Source organism: Acromyrmex echinatior, chromosome 13 (assembly GCF_024713525.1).
Source record: "Acromyrmex echinatior isolate Ae372 chromosome 13, ASM2471352v2, whole genome shotgun sequence".
Classification (NCBI taxonomy): domain Eukaryota; kingdom Metazoa; phylum Arthropoda; class Insecta; order Hymenoptera; family Formicidae; genus Acromyrmex; species Acromyrmex echinatior.
In genome coordinates this window covers 1,141,328-1,161,996 of record NC_141864.1, presented here as the reverse complement: position 1 = coordinate 1,161,996, position 20,669 = coordinate 1,141,328, and the positions used below count along the sequence as shown (strand labels likewise).

Here is a 20,669-nt window from a genome sequence, read left to right as displayed (position 1 = left end):
CCAAAGATTTCATGGGCAGGTAGAACAGACTAAATTGAGTCGAAAAGTCCTCTATTTTGTAAATTTCCCCAATAGTTAATGAGATATTAATCCTTAAAGATAGCCGAATATGTGTGCCCGCCCAGTCTACTACTGCGAAGTGTATACCATACATGCCCCACGCCGCGCACACCGTCGCGAGCCTCCATAGCTCGGACAATACGCTTGCCAGACTATCCCCGCTCCCCACTGTTCGCGCGCCAAGCGATCGGTAGGCGTGTACACCCTGTATATCATCATAAGATTTTTCCATTTTATTTGTAAATCAGCAGCAGAATGTGGATATCCATGTTGTACAAATTCCCTATTTATTTTTTCTCAATATTTAGTTTTCTTGCATTTTGGATCTCTAAAAAAGTTATCACATGCAAGTCTTTTCTCAATCAAAAGTTTTATTTCCACAGTTGATCAATTATTCACCATTTTCTCTGTAAAAATCCATGTATGATTAAACAACACTATAATATTTTTATTAAATTAATAATAATTCCTAAAAATGCCAATTTTTATTACCTGATTTTGTTTCACAGTATGAAATTCTAAAGCTGACTCTCCAAATACTTCTGCAGAACTAATAGAAAGAATTTGAATTCACCGGAGTGTCAAAATCTTTTGCGATACATTCTGAGAATATGAACATTGTGCATTAAAACCTTATTTATTTTGCATAAAAAAAACAAATGTATAATATTTTATGAATAATGCATAATTAAGAAAGTACATTTATCATCATAAATCTCAAAGCAAAACAAACCAAGTCGAGTTTATTTTTAAGATATCCAATAACCTAAAAATAAATAAAATCACATTATAAATATGTATATGTACCTTCAGGTCCCAATACAATCGATTTCTCGGCATTGGAAGTAAGATTCTGACCAGCAAGAGAGGACTGTACATTCTTCACATTAGCTAGATCGAAAGAATAAACAAAAAGTAATCTTACATATAAAATTTGCATATAATAAAATTACATTCGCAATTCAAAACTTACAATCCATTTGGAACTCTTGTATTTTTGAAGCGTCGATGATAAATAATTGTTTTTCACCTGATGGCGATACTCCAACATAAAAATATACATTTTTATCATCCATTTTAATAAATTTCTCTTGCAACTTTTTATACTACCACTCTTTTTACGCCCACACTAGATCCGTAGCCAGTTGCGTAGCTAATTCTAATCGTTTGCGTATTCACTATACATCCATTGCCAAAAGAACGAAAATTTGCGCTGCAGTCGACTTCGCAGTCGTCCTAAAAGAACAAATTACTGCAAGAATTGCTATATCCGGTGCCTAAAAGAACGCACACATATTGTATAACTAGTTCACCTTTTTTTACTAAAGAGATAAGTCTACTGATACATATTGCCAATACTGAAATCTGTAATAGACGTAATATAAACTATGAATTTTTAGTATTCAAAGTGTATGTACATCGATACACGGCCGTAGTAATGTCTTTCCCTATGTTCAATATCATTTTAGATCAGGACGTAACATGTATTGTCAATACATGGATATTGCACATACATCTAACTATGTATATAGTTACTCCATCTCTTTTTGTTACGTGCAAAAAAAGAGATACAAGTTTCTTATGCTCAGATATTCACACAGATATTCCCTGTATCTATATTTACACGAAATATTAGAATTTTACAAATATAATATATGTATATATTTGTATGTATATATGTATATACTTATATACACATATTTAATAAGTATATACATATAATATTCACTAATGTGTTTATATTATAATGTGTGTCTGTATATATATGTATATATACTTCTATATATACTCTGGTGGAAAATTTTCGCTAGTTATTTCACATTTTGGAACATTTTTCAGCAAAGTTTCAGCATTTTAAAAAAATTTCAGCGATTTTTAGCTGAAAAATTTATTTTTAGTAAAATTTCAGAGAAATTTCAATAAATATTTCAAAGAAATTTCAACAAAATTTCAGAGAAATTTCTGTTCAAATTCAACAATTTGTTACGTTACTGCGTGTGTAACGAATTTAGATACTTTCGCATTATGAATTACTGTGTTAGGATGCAGTGATTTTCGTTATTATCCTACTGCTGTCAATTATGTTATTATGTTACGAATTCTCATGCTGAGAATAACTAATAGTCCCGGATCGTATATGGTACTTTGGTATTACATTGTGTATCGCGTCCCTGCCGAGTGCGGAATGGGAGGGGGGGGGAGACGGTCCGGCGCAGCGTGCGAGCAGGACATAAGATTGAAAGAGTGGTTATTAGAGTAGGGGAGGTATGATCAGAGTGGGAGCGAGTTTAGGAGGTCGAGCGGCAAACCATGAAACTGCTGACGTATCGCATGCTATGAATCCCTTATGATAATTAATTTATTATAATAACTTAGAATTTTAAATTAATAGAATTTTAAATTAAGTTATCGACCTTCTGAAAAGGACGTCGGCATAGTTCTTTATCAATATGAGACGTTATGAATATTTGATTGAATAATTTAGAAAATGAGCTTCAAATTTCGTCATTATCGCTAGTGGTTTATTGAGAATTTGTAATAGCAATAAATATCAAATTGATTAGTGTTTATTTAGCAAGAAAATGGATGCTGGATCCAAGCAAATCAAGCCATCTTATCATATCATATCTTTCGGGAGGGGATGGAAGAATTGGCGGAGACTTACGCCAGGGTGAAGGCCATTCGGCTGCGGGGGGGGGGGGGGGATCGTAACCCCGGGGACCGTAGACCGACTGAGAGGGAACGCCCGTCGGCGGGTCTTTGGAGAATGGCGCACCACTCTCGAGAACAATCCGCCGACAACGGGCGTACGGACCGTGGAGGCCATCCTCCCCTGCCTTGAGGAATGGGTAGGCAGGGGATGGGGCGGACTGTCGTTTCACGCGACGCAGGTGCTCACCGGACACGGATGTTTCGGGGAGTGTCGCATTGGTAAGGAGCCGACCGCACGCTGTCACCACTGCGACGGGGACCGGGACATCGCGCAGCATACGCTCGAAGCTTGCCCGGCATGGGCGGCCGAGCGCGGTGTCTTGGTCCAGGAGATTGGGGGGGGGTCTCTCCCTGCCGGCTGTCGTCAGAGCGATAGTCGGCGGGGAGAGGGCATGGAAGGCGTTCTCCTCCTTCTGCGAACGGGTGATGTCGCTCTCACAGAGTGGCTCATCATCCCCCGGCCGCATCGAATACGCGCCCGGGACGGTAGCCCTGCACCGCCGCGCGCGGGGATTGCGCCGCGAGAGTGTCTCTTGCGTGTCTTGGTGAACTGAACAGCTTCTACGAGCGCCTAGGAGAAGGGGAAGGACTGAGCAACTCCTACAAGCACAGGGGTATAGGAAAGAAGAAGCTTGATAGAAATTAATGCATTCCTTCTCTTTGTATGTATTGCGAATATTGAGAGATATTTCAGTGAAAGTTGCTGAAAGAATAATGACTGAGCTACTATACCCAACTGAGCCGCTGGCTTGATTTTCGCCTCATTTATATAGGCGCCAGTCGATGGCACTCGCGAGTCGGGGGGAGCTCGAATTTCCCGGAATTGGTAATACGTGCCGAATTCGGAAAATGATTTTTCATATGAAAATATTAGTCACATTGAACTAAAATTCGGCACGGTTGCCACGAATTTGATTTAGAATTAATGGATCAAATTAATTTCGCGTTAATTGATGGAATTTTAAAGTCAGAAAATTATATTTTGAATCTTTCTCTGTGGTCCGCGCTGCTCCTTTCCCGACTCTCGATTGGTCAGCGTTCGCTAATATGACAAATTCGCGTTTACTTATCTGTTTCAAGCTAATGCGGTTATGCTAATTAAGATGGTCATGATGGCCAAAAGATAGTAAATCAAACCAAAAACGTATTAAACATAACGCTAGATTTCGAAATTAACTCAATCAGAGCGGCTGAAATCCTATTAAGGATTCAGAGCGACGAACGACACGCGCGTTGCAGGCCGCGATTGATTGGTGCGCGATAATTTATTCTTATTCTGAGAGATTACAGGGGTTGAGGTGTTTCGATCGGATTAGTTTTTCTTAAACCTGTAGGATGATAATAACATGACAGTCAACATATGGGAACGATTTCTTAACTCCGCGTAGAGTTATCCTGCTTGGAATTGCAATACATCGGCTCGCGGCACACGCCTCACGGGTGCTTCGATTGGCTAACGTGACGCGCGTGTCACGCGGTGTCGGCATCATACGACAGAATCATACTATGCTTGATAATTTTCTCACTAGGAATATTAGAAATATTAAGTGTACAAATAAGTTTCCGCCGTTTGACAAAAGACGGCGCTACTAGCAAGCTATGGTTAAAATTGTCTGATGTAAAACATTATATCGTAAGATTGGACATCTGTCAACAACATAATCTTGAAATACTAGCGATTTTGTATCAGCATCATATATTTTTTTTTGTGCGAATATGCCGAGTTTTGAGTCGAATAAGCGTCATTTGCGGGAACTTTTGATTTACTTCTTTAATTTGAAGAAATCTGCAGCTGAGGCTCATCGATTGCTTGTAGAAGCATATAGTGAGACTGCCTTAAGTGAGAGAAGTCGTGAATGGTTTCAAAAATTTAAGAACGGTGAATTTGAATATATATATATATACTCGTATATATAATATATATGTAGAAGTATATACAGACATACATTAGACATACATACAAACACATTATAATACTCGTACAATTCTAATGTTTTGTGTAAATAGATACAGGGAATATCTGCATAAATATCTGAGCACTTGTAACAAAAATTGCACTGAGAAACTTGTAACAAAAAGAGATAAAGTAGCTATATACATATGTGGATATGAATTTGAAATATATTTTATATTTTGTAATGTGTGTACATATTAATGCATATAAAATACAATTATATATTCACTAATATATCTATATTATATTTGCATGAATATCTAAGGATGAATAACTTCTATCTCTTTTTATTATGAGCCTTTTACAATAAGCCCATTAGACATAAATCAAAAGTCAGAAGCTAAAAATTGACCAATCACAGTCGTCAATTTTTAGCGTCTGATTTATGATTAATGACTTATTGCAGAAAACTCATTAGATGTAATAATAAGAAATAATAAAAAAGAAATGGAATAGCTACATATGTATGTGTAATGTATTTATGTATTGACAATACATAACTATAATACATGTTACATTCTAAGTTAAAATCGCATTCGGAACAAAGGAAAAAATGCTATTACATATACGTGTGTGCATGTATTTCAAATACATGTTTGCATCTGAAAGTATATTTATGTCATAGTCAGAGTATTAATAAAAATATATTTATTGTAACTTGCTGTTAGTCAATGTATACATTGATCAATAAGTGTATACATTGACTAAAACACTTTGAATATGATGTACTTATGCATTTCATACAGTGTCGTATGAAAATTATGCATATGACTATTGACCATGTAATGTATGTTATATATATGTAACATATATTCTTGAGGCTTCTACGGGTGCTTTCTATATAAAGATTATGCGTGGGTGGGTTTCCTTCGTGTCCAGATCCATTCTTGAAATACCAAGGCATAATCTTTAGATAATATGTACCATTATATAGGATGTCCAGAAAGACACTCGGTTTATGAGCTGAACATAAAGATGACTATAACTAATCGTGAAGGAATTGACATAGTTAGTAGTTGTATCGACATACATAGTACGTCAAAATATAATTGACCTATGACTATAATTACGTTCTACGACTCAGTTACGGCCATCCTTGTGCTAAGATAACGTTTTTGGAAGAAACGTTTCAGACAAAAATTGTAAGGTTGTAAGGCAAAAAAGCTATTTGCTGATATTTAGTTTAACCTTGGGTGATGTCTGTAAGGTCAGACGTCAATGTCATTTTAGTTTAATAAAACATGCTATTTTTATTTGTAGAATTTAATACACAGTTATTATTGATATGTTGACTTATACAGGGATATAAGTTCGAAAAATTCTCGCCTAATACAGAAATGATCCCACAAATATCAAACTACTATAATTTTAGAAAAGTTTAAGTCTTCACAGAATTACTATTAAAATTTCAGACAGATGTGTTCATTAGTTTCTTTGTTTCAATCGTGTCAAGCAACCAACTTTGGCATCGTGACAATGCCTTCACTCAGCTTTCTTCAATTGCAGATGCAAAATTCTACGAATTGGTTTAGTAAACATCGTATTTCACCAGATTTGATAATCGAAATGCTCCTGGCAGTAAATTAAAAATAGTCAGCCCACGATGAACGCCTCTGACAATGGATTATAATTAGGCAAACCAATTTACGGTTGTGACATTTAGGCATATTATTTATATGATAAATAAAAGTATTATTTTAACGAATGATATAAAGACTAAAAAAACTAACTTTTCCATTCTGGCTTTAATAATTTTGGCTTTATAGGGTGCCTTCCAACAAGAGACACTGTGACACGGTGCATCATTACAATCTTGTTGTTCACTAATGTATAAAGATGAGATGATCACTGTATTGTAATGAGTGAGTCGCTTCTTAGAAGGCACCCATAACCTTCTCTTACTAAAACCGAATGAAGCTCGATTGCGCACATTATCGATCGGACACGGCACACTGAGAAAAGGAAATGGTGGAATAACTATAATTTATAGTTATTTTTGGGGACAACCATAAATTTATAATTGTTTTGACCATGTGAATTATAATAATCTGAACACTAAATTATGATATGTATTCATTCAACTTCATTGTATGGTTATCTTACATATAAATCGTATTTGCATATAGTAAATTATACTATAAAATATTGTAATAACAAACATAATTAAAAGTATTATACGTAGAATCATACATCTATTACTGTCAAAATTTGAAAATTTGTAGTAAAGTTAGATGGTTATTACGAAATCATATGACAAATATAACCAAATTATTAATTGTTTCAAACAATTTGCTAATTGTGTATGACCAAATAATCCCTTTTTATGTAATAAAAAAAATGTATACGGTTATATCTTAACGAAAAAAATAATTTTTTGTTATTATTACTTTTTATTTTTTCATTTCAATTCATTATTTACTGTATTGCATATTCTATCTTATTAACTACAATTAATTATTAAAAAATCGCATCGTTGGTAAGATTTGAACTTACGATCTCTAGAACGGTAGTCTAATACATTTTGTTCTAGATGCATCCGTAAAACCGATTTCACGGAATCGATGTATGTGCGGCATGTGGGAGTTTCTAAAACAATTTCAAACAAGCGTTTCTAGAGGTTTGCAAAATAAACTTGACTATCATCTCTCGTAAAGTCAGAAATATAATCAAAGCTGCATCGTACGTACATAAAAAACCAACTGTTAAAACGGCAATTAAAATTCGGATCGATCACAGCGCACACGCGCTCGCGTGACGCGAAACTCATTAACACCCCAATCAGAATTGCTGATTTGACGCGAATGACAATAACGTACCGCGTACTCATCGTCATCGAAAATTGCCAATCGCTGCCCGAATCATGAGGTCACCACAAAATTTATAATTTTTGGAGAATCTCATAGGCGATTGAAGAAAGAAGCCTTTCTTTGACCAAAAAGGCCGAATCGAGCAGTGATCCTTCTTCTTCGCTTTTCCAGTTGCAGTTAACGTTCCGCAATTCATCTCAATCGCTTTTGAGACAATCCGCCTCAAGAAAATCGTCGCGTTCGACTTGTGATCTGTTACGTAAAGATTCGCATAGATCGAACTTTCGCTAGAAAACGTCTTCTCGCTCAAACTCTCTCTCTCTCTCTTTCTCTCTCTCTCTCTCTCTCTCTCTCTCTCTCTCTCTTTCGCTCTCGCTTTGTCTCGCTCTCGAACATTGTTGGTCCTTCGAATCGGATTCACCTTCGCCATTCGATTATTGCTTGTTCGGGAGTGCCATCGTCGCGTTTAGTGCGCGTAACCTAAAAGAACAAAGAGAGAACGTAAGTGAGTAAATCATGAGTGGAGAAATAAATATCTTGCTCAGAGTGACATCCACGGTCGCATGGCCAGATCAGTGGCAAATTTAAAGAAGATGGGTATGGCCAACATCACTCTCCATGCCGTCGAAACCCGCTTAGCGTTTCTCGAACAACTGTAGACGAAGTTCGAAAGACAGCATGAGCTTATACGAGCACATTATAAGGAAGCCTTCGATGAAAGTGAGTACAGTACGTCTCAATTCCGCTGAAATTACTTACATGCAGTAGCGTAGCCTGTTGAACGACTACTTGACAAAGTTCAAGGTTGAGCAGTCAAATACAGCTCTTTCGAATGAATTAGGAAACGACTTTTCCACTAAATCGATGCTGCCGCGTCTGAAAATCCGATCATTTTCGAGCGCGTTTGAAGATTGTCTTGTCCAGCGTCGATAATAATCCGTCTCTTTCAAACGTAGAGAAGTTCCATCACTTGAAGCATTGCCTAAAAAGGTTCCATCCGTTGAAGCATTGATACGTCCGTTAGCCGTAATCGGAGATAATTATTCTCGTGCATGGGCGTTGTGCAAGCATTACGAGAACAAAAAAGAGTTGTCGCGTTCCAATTTTTGCACGTTTACCACAGTGCAGAAGATGAAAAGCGATACCGCCGAGGAGCTTTACAATGCCGCATTTACAACGCCGCTATCAATGCCATGAATGGTCAAGAAAGCATAAGAAGACCAATTAAATCGCATGGCTTCGACTTCTTTAATCACTTCATCATCAAGCTCTTCGACCCGAAGATTTGCCTCGAGTGGGAATCTCATGAGCGATTTCACGGACTTGCCAGATCACGATACCTTGATGGACTTCATTACCAAGCAAACTCTGAATCTCAAAGCCACAAAACCAAAGCCCGCCAAGGTCTTCGGAGATCCATCGCGAATCGCAAAATCGCACGTCGCTAAACGTGCAGCCGACGTTCTGTGTGCAGCTGTGTTCTGTGCAAGGGTAGGCATAATGTAATGATGTTTGAACAAGGTGAAATCCGCATCCGAACGAAAGTTTCGTCGCGGAAACACACCGGTTGTGTTACAACTGTCTCGGTTCGCATCCAATCGCGAAGTGCCAGTCAACGAAGACGTGCTTTACGTGTAAGGCGAGACATCACTCGCTCCTTCACGAAGCGTACATCACTCCGAAACCCGCCAATGTTGACCGCTGTACGCTAAGACGATGAATGCAAGGCCATTTTGCTCGCTATCGCGAAAATTACTGTCGCTGATCGCCACGGGGATCCACACCCGGTTAGAGTTTTAATCGATCAAGGATCGGAAGTATTCTTGATCTCCGAGGCGCTAGTCCAGCGCTTACGCCTGCCGCGATCCCGCGCGACAATCTCAATCTTCGGAATCGGTGGCTCACCCTCGAGTTCCTGTCGCGGGAAAATGTCTCTCAGTCTCACATCCAGGATCAATGGAACTCGAGTTACCGCTGCCGCTTTCATCCTACCTGTCTTTCGCTGTATTAAGGCGCAGCTACGACATGCAATACTACATGGCCTCACATTGAAGGTCTCCAGCTGGCTGATCCGTAATTCACGGCCGCCGATCCCATCGAACTGTTACTCGGCGCGGAAGTGTAGCTCCATCATATTACAAGAGGGTCTTCGAAAGGGCGATTCGCATCTCCCGTCGTTCAGTGTACTCTGCTCGGATGGATTCTGTCGGGCTGCGACGAGAATCTCTTAGTGACTCCTCACCGCTCCTTCCAGTGCACCGCCGATCACGAGCTGACCACACTCGTACAACGCTTTTGGGAGCAAAAAAAGGAACCTTCCACCTCATTGACCATCACGCCAGACGAACAACGATGCGAGGAGATCTTTGCTCGAACTTACAGCCGCACAGCTATAGAAAGGTACATTGTGCGACTACATTTGTCGCCAACAGCACCCGTCAATCAGCCGAGCGACTGCTCACTGCCATGGATTGACGGTCCGAATGTGACGTTCGGACGTCTGTACCATGCTTAAAAGAGTACGAAGAGTTGGATCACATGGAAGTATTAATACCAAGGTCATCGGAGTCACAAGCAAGATGCTACTTACCTTACCATGGAGTGATAACGAGAATCGAGCGCGTTGACCAAACTCAGGGTGATATTCAATGATGTGGATCTCAGAGTATAAGGTCTGGTAAGTCACTAAACTCTCAGCTGTTAGTCGGTGCTAACTTGTTGCCATCGCTTGCCGATGTGTTGACTCGGTGGCGGTGGCACCGATACGCGATCGTGACGGACATTGAAAAAATATATCGCCAAATTCTTGTAGCGCCTGAGGATAGAGATTATCAACGCATTCTCTGGCGTAATTCAGTCAGTGATCCGGTTCGCGAGTATCGGTTAAATACAGCGACATACGGTCTGTCGTGCGCGCCATTTCTCGCCATCCTTTGTCAGCTCGCCGACGATGAAGACGCAATATTTCCGCGAGGTTCCGCAGTACTGAGACACGACTGCTACGTCGACGACATCGTGACCGGAGCGTACATTAAAGACGGGGCAATCGCGATACAAGAGCTGTGCATGGCGGGCGGGTTTTCCGCTGAAAAAATGGGCTGCTAACCATCCTGAAATTCTCTTCGGTATTCCTGCGGATCACTGTCTCGAGGATTCGCGATCGTAGGAACACGAGAGTCACGCAACGCTGGACTTGTAGTGGCACCCGGTCGATGACACCTTCACATTCTTAATTCGAAGCCGTACCGTTGAAAAAAATCACTAAAAGGAAGGTTCTCTCGGAGTTGTTTGATCCGCTCGGATGGTTGACACCGATGATCCGCGCCAAAATCCTGTTTCAGTTAGCGTGGTTGCAAGGGCTGGACTGGGATGCCCCATTCTCTCAAGCAGACGCCTGCCAGTGGAGTCGCTTCCTAGAGGAACTCCCAAAGCTTGAACATCTTCGAATCAACTGCTGGTTAAACACGGTGTCGAGGACGCGAGTGTAGATCTGCACGGATTCGCCGACGCGTCCGAACGAGGGTACGCAGCCGTGGTGTATCTTCGTATCACCCACGCTAACAGCATCAACGTTCTCTTGCTAGCGGTAAAGAGTAAGGTCGCTCCGATCAAGCCAGTGTCCTTGCCGCGATTGGAACTGTGCGCCGTCTTGCTAATAAAATTAGTCGCACACACGCGCACTGTTCTAAGCCTGTCCACAGCTCCAGTCACTCTCTGATCCGACTCCAAGGTCACTCTATATTGGATTCAGGGTCACACCTCACGATGGAAGACTTATGTGGCCAATCGCATGTCCATGATACAGGAGGCGCTTTCAGAAGGACAATGGCGTCATGTTTCTGCGCCTTTTAGGGAATAACACCAGGCGAGCTTGTTGATCACTCTGATGGTCATTCACTCTTGACTGCTCAAGGACAACTCCACCTGGCATAGCGCACAACCTGAAGCTCCACTGGAGGAATTGCTCGAGCAACGTGTCCACTCTCGCACTGTCACGTCAAAAGTTGTCACAGAACTGGAGCTCTTCCTCCGATTCTCTTCACTTCATCAGCTCCTGAAGATGCGCTCACAGCGTGGTCTACGTTTGCTGCGCTTAAGAGAGATGCCAATGACAGAAGGAAGTCTGGAGTCGACGTTGACATCCGAGCTCGACACCGCACTTGGACGATGGATTCGAGCAGTCCAGGCACTGTACTATGCGCACGAAGTCACTGCCGCAAAGGATCGGCGTCCGATGCCACCTCGCAGCCAGTTACGGACCTTGAATCCCTTCATCGACGAACACGGAGATCGCCTGAAGCACGCAGTTCCTTCTCCGGACGAGCGGGATCCGATGATCATTTCGCCACACTCACACCTCACACACCTTTTGATATTGTCATGTCACCGCCGAACACTCCATAGAAGAGTGCAGTTGACTCTGAAGAGGGCCTGTTGCGACTACGATATTGGATCCCTCGAGGGCGACCCATGATAAAATACTGGTTGCATCGGTGCGTCACGTGTACTGGATGGAGAAGAGTCATCACTATCAAGCAAATGGCCTCTAGCTCGCATCACAAAGCTGCACCCAGGAAAGGACGGTGTAACCCCGAGTAGCAACAGTTCGCACAGTCTCTTCCGAGCTCGTCTGACCTCTGGTAAAATTGATGATGCTGCCTGGACCCATTGCTTTGACCACTCTACACGCACACTCGCAAGAGCAATAAAACTGCACATTGTATCAAACCGTCCGATCTTATTCATTGTACTAGCGTCAGTCAACGCGTGTGTAATCGCATCACTTTTATCTATCTTTCTCAATTTTCGATGATACGAATATAATAAATTTAACATTTTCGTTTGTAAGAATATATTTAACGCTTAATGCAATGTACTATATTGTATTTTTAGTATTGTATTTTTGTATTTTTGTAGTTTTAGTTTTGAAAATATTCTGATTACGTCTTCAACTGTTGCGCAATCAAAACTTTGTAATCAAGATTGTCCGCTAATTCCTTTCAATTGATCATCATAGCTAGATCATAGCTAGATCACGTGATTGCGACTGTGTCATATATTTCTCAAATAATTCCTTATTATTTTTAAACTTGAAAAAAAAATCGTCTCCGGTCATATGCAAGCACAGACTTCCGCGATACCGCTGCACGCGCAAACATTATTGATCTGCGCCACTTGAAGCGCTGCGATCTTTCAAATAATTAGTCGAACTCGCGACATCTATACGCTTGCCGAGCGTGAGTATTAATTTCGTCACTGCGTGACAAGGCGAGCGAGATGCATCCGTAACACCGATTTCACGGAATCTATATGTGCGGCATGTGGGTTGGAAGTTTCTAAAACAATTTCAAACGAGCGTTTCTAGAAGTTTCCAAAATAAACTTGACAATCACCTCTCGTTGGTAAAGTCAAAAATATAATCAAAATTGCATGTCGTACGTACACAAAAAACCAATTATTAAAATGGCAATTAAAATTCGGATCACAGCGCACGCGCGCTCGCGTGACGCGAAACGCGTAACTCGTTAATCAGAACTGCTGATTTGGCGGGCGTGCATGGCAATAGCGTACCGCTTGGTCATCGTCATCGAAAATTGCCAATCGCAGCCCGAATCATGGGGTCACTTCAAAATTTATAATTTTTGGAGAATCTCATAGGCGATTGGAAGAAAGAAGCCTTTGTTCCAAATAGATAAAAGGCCGAATCGAACAGTGATCCTTCTTTTTCGCTTTTCCAGTCGCAATTAACTCTCCGCAATTCAACTCAATCGCCTTTAAGATATCGCAAGAAAACCGTCGCGTTCGACTTGTGATCTGTTACGTGAAGATTCACATAGATCGAACTTTCGCTAGAAAGCGTCTTCTCGCTCAAACTCTCTCTCTTGCTCTCGCTTTGTCACGCTCTCGAATACATTTACGCTGAGCTAATCGCACATTTGTAAGCAAGACATTGCCAACATTACTTATACTTCTTACTGTAACCATTCTTAATTTCATGCCTCTGATGTCAATTTAATATTATTAATATTTGAGGAGATTACATGGAAATGAAATAATACGCTGGTATTTGTTAATTAGGAAATGATAATGACAAAGCGATTGTCCTCAGTTTCAAGAGATTATCTAACCGTGGCGGGCATGTTTTATCTCGCTGCGATCTGAGTGTTGCATATTTTATTTTTGAGCATGTGTGATCAGCTTTAACTATAATATAATTCTTATTCCTATAGTTTTTTTTAAAGGAAAATATTAAATTATTATTTATGTAAATATGATCAAATGTACTATGGATAAACGGAAAAAAACATTTGGTTGAATTAATTGGAATTGTGGTGGAAAATGAACGATCCAGAATTCTACATAGTTAAGTTTACTAGTTTTCTGATTTAATTTAGATTGATATATTAATTTAGATTCTGGTTATTTCAAACAAAATTGTGGTAGAATGGGAATTGGTTATTTCAATCAGAATTTTAAAAGATTTAACCAGAAATCTAGTAAACTTAACTAGAATTCTGGATTGTTCATTTTTTATCATAATTTTAGTTAATTCAACCAAATCTGTTTTTTCCGTGTATAGTATTGCCAATTGTAGGATGCAATTTTCTCTCTTCTACCCGTTGCAATCCTACACTTATTATTTGCGCTCTCTTTTTCTCCCATTGCGCTCTCTCCCACGTTGTCCTTTCTTCTTGCACGTAATTTAATTAAATAAATATAATATTAACGATTTTTAATGATACAACTTAGAAATTAATTATGATAATATTTTTTTTTAGTAATGTAGTTACACAATGTAGTAACAAAAATGATCAAGCGCGTTTTCTTATTGACTAATTCAATTCACTACTACGAAGATATGAAGAAGAAGAAATGGCGAAGACACTAGGACTAAAATAACTTTTTTTAGAAGGAAAGTATATATTTTTTAACATACATTTATTTATCATGTAATATAGTATGTACAATATAATTTAAACTATAGACTATTAGTTCACATTCTATAATAGAATGTTTACCATAAATTTTATACAAAATATTTGCAGCATCGCTTTTATTAGTAATACAATATAATTTTGTCTTAAAGATGACACAAAATATTCGAATTTTTTACTAACACCATATATTGCGTATATTGACTCAATTCATAGAATACATGTTCAATACATTGCTCAAGCTCAAATAAGAAAAGCACAATTGTTGGTTTTATGTATAAACATGTATCATTTAATGTTAACATCACGTTATTCGTATCATATATTTTAATAGGTTCCACATTTAGATCTTGAATCAGTGATGATGATGGGACTATTGACATTAATCGCCTGATATCTGTACGTCTCTCGATGAACGTCTTCTACGTAGCATGATGTATGAACATGCGGTTGCCTTCATTATCATCAATCACAATTTGCACATGAGATATAGATCCCACAACGATGTCCAGGAACTTGTACGCTGTCGATGTCAATGCATATTTCTTCATCAAGATACGAGGCATGTAGCGAGGTTTCAAAGATGTACTAGACGATGTTTTGAGAAAATGCGCTTTGGAAAAAAAGAAAATATGTAAATAGATCTTACAAAAATACATATGTTACGTATAAGCAAAATATTTTATAAAATTAAATGAATTTACTGCACTCTCTTGCACGCCTCATCCTGTTGAATTGGAACATAATAGTTCACGGCTTGAGATATTATATTTCCTTGGAAAACTTCTAATTAGTAATAAATAGTCTGAACTCTTTTGAAGCTCTCTGGACGACTGATATGGTAAAATTGCCCGGAACTCTCCTTTTAAACAATATTCCCTTCCACATTTTTTTTACACACCCTAAAATGAAGGGGATTTTTTTTTATATGCATTACACTTTGAAGAACAGTTACGACGTGGTCGAAAGATACCAAAATGACACATATCATAAGAATGCACTCCAACGATATCGAATGTTTGTTATCTAAAGAATCGGCGCCAACGACAATAAAGTCTGTCTGCTCCCATTCTCTTTTCAAAAATGAATTTCGGAAAAAGAAATCAAAACATATTTAAAAAGAAATCTTACACTTTATCCTTTAAACTTGATATATTTCTTTGCGACCACCAGTTATATATTTAAACCCATTCTGTAACTCACAATTCTTAATATGTCTTTCATATCGTACAATATTAGTAATATCCAGATTACGTAAAGAATCTATATTTTCGTAATGATCCAGGATCTTAATTGTCATCGATATTGAGTATATCACCCAGCCATTCACGTTTTTTAAATCCTTTAACATATACGAGAGCCTTATTGTCATCATTCTCTTCCACACCAATTACAATCATTGTAATCAGGCGTTTCACCATGCTGTACGGAATCATCACTAGGTACGAGGGGTATCCAGAAAATAAGTTCCGTTTTTTTTTACAAATAAAGTTTTTATTGAAAAAATCTAAAATTTACATGGATAATACTTGACAACTTCTAGTCTTTTTCTACATAATTCCCGTCAATCTCAATACATTTTGTATATCTGGAAACAAGCTTCGAAATCCCTTCTGCATAGAAACTTCCCGCCAGTTCTTTAGTCCAGTTAGTTACAGCTGTCTGAACTTCCTCGTCGCTTTGGAAGCGTTTTCCGGCCAAGGACTCCTTCAGTTTCGTAAAAAGATGGTAGTCCGATGGTGCTAGATCCGGGCTATACGGTGGGTGGGTCAAAACATCCCAACTAAACTGATTCAAAAGTGCAGTTGTTGAAGCAGCGACGTGCGGCCGAGCATTGTCGTGAAGAAGGGACACACCTGCCGTCAACATCCCCCTTCTTTTGTTCTGAATGGCCCGACGCAGCTTTTTCAAAGTTTCACAATAGCGCTCCGCATTTATTGTTGCTCCTTGAGGCAAAAAATCAATCAGCAGAATTCCTTTTTGGTCCCAGAAGAGAGAAACCATGATTTTTTTGACGGACTTGACCACTTTGAACTTCTTTGCAGTTGGAGAATAGGTGTGCTTCCATTGCATTGACTGTCTTTTGTTTTCTGGTGTGTAATGGGACCCAGGTCTCGTCTCCAGTGACTATAGATTTAAGGAAGTCATTTCCCTCATCCCTGTAACGGTCCAAAAATTCTTTACCTGCAGTCACTCGTGTGGCCTTGTGTAGAGGAGTCAGTTCTCTGGGAACCCAACGGGCGCAAACCTTGCGAAATTCGAGTTTTTCTGAAACGATCTCATGGATAAGACTTCGGGATATCTTTGGAAAAAGGTTGTGGAGTTCATCTAAAGTTAAACGACGATCATTGCGAATCGCATTTTCAATTTTTGTCGTCAACTCATCCGTGATAAGGGAGGGTCTGCCTCTCCCACTTTCGTCTTCAAGCGAATGTCTTCCTGCCTTAAATTCTCGGACCCATCTCCGCACCATAGATTCACTCATCACACTCTCTCCATATACAGAAACAAGCTGTTTGTGAATATCAACCGATTTAAAATCTTGAGCAAAAAGAAACTGAATGATGCCGCGCAAAACAACTCGAGAAGGAATCGGAATGGAGGTGGCGGGACGCGAAGTGGAAGACTCCATTTTGATAACCTCTCCTGACCGTGTTTCACGAGCTACTGACGCCGAACACCGCTCATTCTATTCGGTAGCTTCCCCTCTTCAATGCTGTGTTGCCAGCTCGCTCATACATCGACCTTACTAAACGTATAATACAAACGGAACTTATTTTCTGGATACCCCTCGTAATATTATTAAAAATTCATAAAAATATTATCATAATTACTTTCTAAGTTGTATAATTAAAAATACTTATTTATTTAAATCGTAAATATTTATTTAATTAAATCACGTGCAAGAAGAGAAGACAGGGGAGAGAGCGCAAATAATAAGTATAGGACTGCAACGGGTGGAAGAGAGAGAACTGTATCCTATAATGGGTAGGAGACGAAGGACAATAGGTTAAAGAGAAAACGCAACAGATGAGAGAGAGAAGGAACGAACCCTTCTCCTTCTACTATGGACCCTGTTGCGTTTCCTCTTTCCTAACGTCTGTGAAGCACCTCCTCTCTCCCTGACTCCCTCACACGCACGCACACACGCACGCACACATAGTGTTTTGTGTCCACAAAATGAGAAAAATATAATAGCAGAAAACAGTCTGTCTTTAGGAGAGTGTCCCGATTACGCACATTATCGATCAGACTCAGCAGTATTTTCCAATCGGACACGGATCAGATTAGACACGGACCCGATTGAACATAGACGCAATCGGACACCGATTCGAAGTATTCGCCTTTAAGGTCGATACATTTTTGCATACGCTCGAACCAATTTTCGAAGCATTGTTTCCTCACTCTGAGGCTGTAATCTCAGAAATCAGTGTACGAAATGTTTCAATAGCTGTTTCAGGCGACTCAAATCACCACGCATCTTCTTTTTAATGTTTGGTAACAAAAAGAAGTCATTAGGTGATAAATCAGATGAATACGGATAATGAGTCATCAATTCGACATTTTTACTGGATAAAAAAATCAACGGTTTGACGTGCTGGCGTTGTCATAATGAAGGACAATTTCGATTTGTTCTACGTAATTCATTTATGACTTCTCACAAACAAATTGTTGTATACCAATCAGTATTTACAGTCCTTCGATACTCTAAAGCCACGGTTGCCACATGTCCGGTATAACTGAAGAAACAAGCAATCATTTGCTTGGCAGTACTGCGTGAACGAACAACTTTTGTTGATTTCGGTTCATTTTGAAATATCCAAACAGTGGATTGTTGTTTACTTTCGGGCTTATACGAATAGATCCATGTTTCGTCCCCAGTAATGATGTAGACCAAATTTGACTGACCTCGATTGAATTTCTTGAGCATTTCTTTGCTCCATTTAACAGCCTGTTTTTGAGCTTCGGTCAAATTGTGTGGGATCCAACGACTGCAAAGTTTCTGTACGCTCAAGTGATCACGCAAAATCGTATGTATTGCTTTCATGTCAATGTCTAAGGATGCTTGAATCTCGCGGTATGTCATATGCCGGTCTCGCTCAATCATTTCACGCACAGCATCAACATTAGTGGCAACAACAGACGTGGATGGACGACTTTCACGGAATTCGTCACAAAGAAAGGTACGTCTACTCTGGAATTCGGCAAACCAATTATAAACAGTCCTATTGGATGGTGCTTCATCCCCAAAAGCCAAATAAAGTCGATCGATGCATTGTTTCGGAGTTAGATTACATTTGTAATTGTAAAAAATCATTGCCCGAAAATTTTCATGTGAAATTTCCATTTTCTTACAAAATAACTTCTTTTAAAATATTATGCAAATAAAACTAGTTGGCTTGGATACAAACTGTAAACTGAATTATAGGTTAAAAATGTCTAATTTTACGGATATGATAATAGCAACGTTGGCGCCACTGGAAGTATTAGATTGCAGAAATTTTCCCAGCAGCCTATATATAATATATAACAGCCTTTATATATACATATATATATATATATATATATATATATATATATATATATATATCTTTGTGTATCGATTATTTTGACGATGATTTTGGATAAGCATTGACTATTTTGTGTATCGATTATTTTGACGACGATTTTGGATAAGCATTGACTATTTTGATGACTGTCGTGAAATTTTTAATGTTCAATCGTATACTTTGATGACTATCGTCAAACAAAGAATTGACTACTTCGACAACACATATATATTTCAACGAACGATGAAATGAGTACTTTAACGACGTGTGCTTTGATGACACCTGTAGATTTTGACGACTGTCGTCAAACTGTACTACACGAACAAAGACGACGTGTATATTTTGACAACACATGCATATTTTAGATGTGTTCTACGTAGCGTTCGCAACATTTGCATGCATCATTTCATTTTTTGCTTAATTTGATGACAACAAGGCATCATAAACTGATGCTCGCAAACATTAAGTAGAACGTACCTTTTAACGACTATCAAATTAGTAAATATATAAAGATATAAAATATATGAAAGCTTCTGTAAAGTAGATAAAAAATTCAACTATATCCTGCTTATGTTCTCTTTTCTATGAATTTTATTCTACGCTAATATCCATTTCATGTGGACTATTTTCGTATTGTCGTTAAAATAATCAACTTTTCGTTGTAATACAAGATGTGTTACGTGTATGATGCATAGTTTTTCTTTGTTGTTCATTAAATAATAAAATAGAATACCAGAACTATGCATTTCATGGGTTGTTTGCGTGTTCAAATCCATTCTTAGAATGTCAATGTTTTGTGAACAATTTTTATGTAGAAATGAAAATAAGCGGAATAACCTCTAATGATCTTGATTTTGACAAATCCAAGTCATAATTTTAAACAACATTCGAGAGATTTTAGCCATCGTTTAGGCAATGCTACTGTAACTATCAAGCATTATAACTCAAAAAATACTTCATGAAAAAATATTTTATTATTGTGTTTTGGAAAGCTCTCTAAGTGTGTATTAGAATAATAACAGAATAACAGAACAATGAAAAACGAGATATTCCATTTGGGCACTTTGGGCAATGCCGACGATACTGTAACTTTCAAGCATTATAACTTAAAAAGTACTTCGTAAAAAAATATTTTATTATAATGTTTTAGAAAATTCTCTAGGTTTGCTATTAAGGGGGGAAACCACATTAGAGCACGAAAAAGTAAGTATATTTTCGGGAATTTTTTTTGGCTCAATGAAATGTGTTTGAGATCGGTAATTCGAAACAAAGGCAAGAATTCTTTCAGTCGATCGACATTAATTGTCATTGAACGCATGCATAAATTGAGCTCGTGATTTCATCTCGAGCATGATCTTAATCCTCGTTAAAATCATCGATTCGTCGTTCTTTGTTCTTTTTAAAATAATTCGTTACACGCAAACAAGTTGTCGTTACCGGCAACGGACAATCGAAAGTTCTAGAACGATTCAATTCGCGCACGCGAGCGCCGCGCTCCGACGAATACGTCACGCGCTGTCACCAATCCCACGCACGGATTTTCTGTCGCGCATGACTGTTACGTTGAACGTCGTTAGAGAAGAATCCAAAGCGCCAATCAATTTTGTACACCTAATGCCACGTAATAATTACGATTGCGGCAAATTTTTAT

General features: G+C 38.8%; 1 protein-coding gene and 1 long non-coding RNA gene across 4 annotated transcripts in view; both read right to left on the bottom strand.

The window, feature by feature from the left end:
- The window catches only part of LOC147907473 (uncharacterized), an 80,276-nt gene that overhangs the window by 27,573 nt on the left and 32,034 nt on the right, over positions 1-20,669 (bottom strand). The window lies entirely within an intron of this gene.
- On the bottom strand, positions 347-14,167 carry LOC147907476 (uncharacterized). Of its 2 annotated transcripts, XR_015547169.1 has the most exons (4): positions 1,034-14,167; positions 868-951; positions 553-663; positions 347-467 (listed from the first exon to the last, which is right to left on the bottom strand). It is a non-coding gene; the product is annotated as an uncharacterized LOC147907476 (long non-coding RNA). The 2 variants fall into 2 exon arrangements; XR_015547168.1 differs by having other exon boundaries at positions 347-663.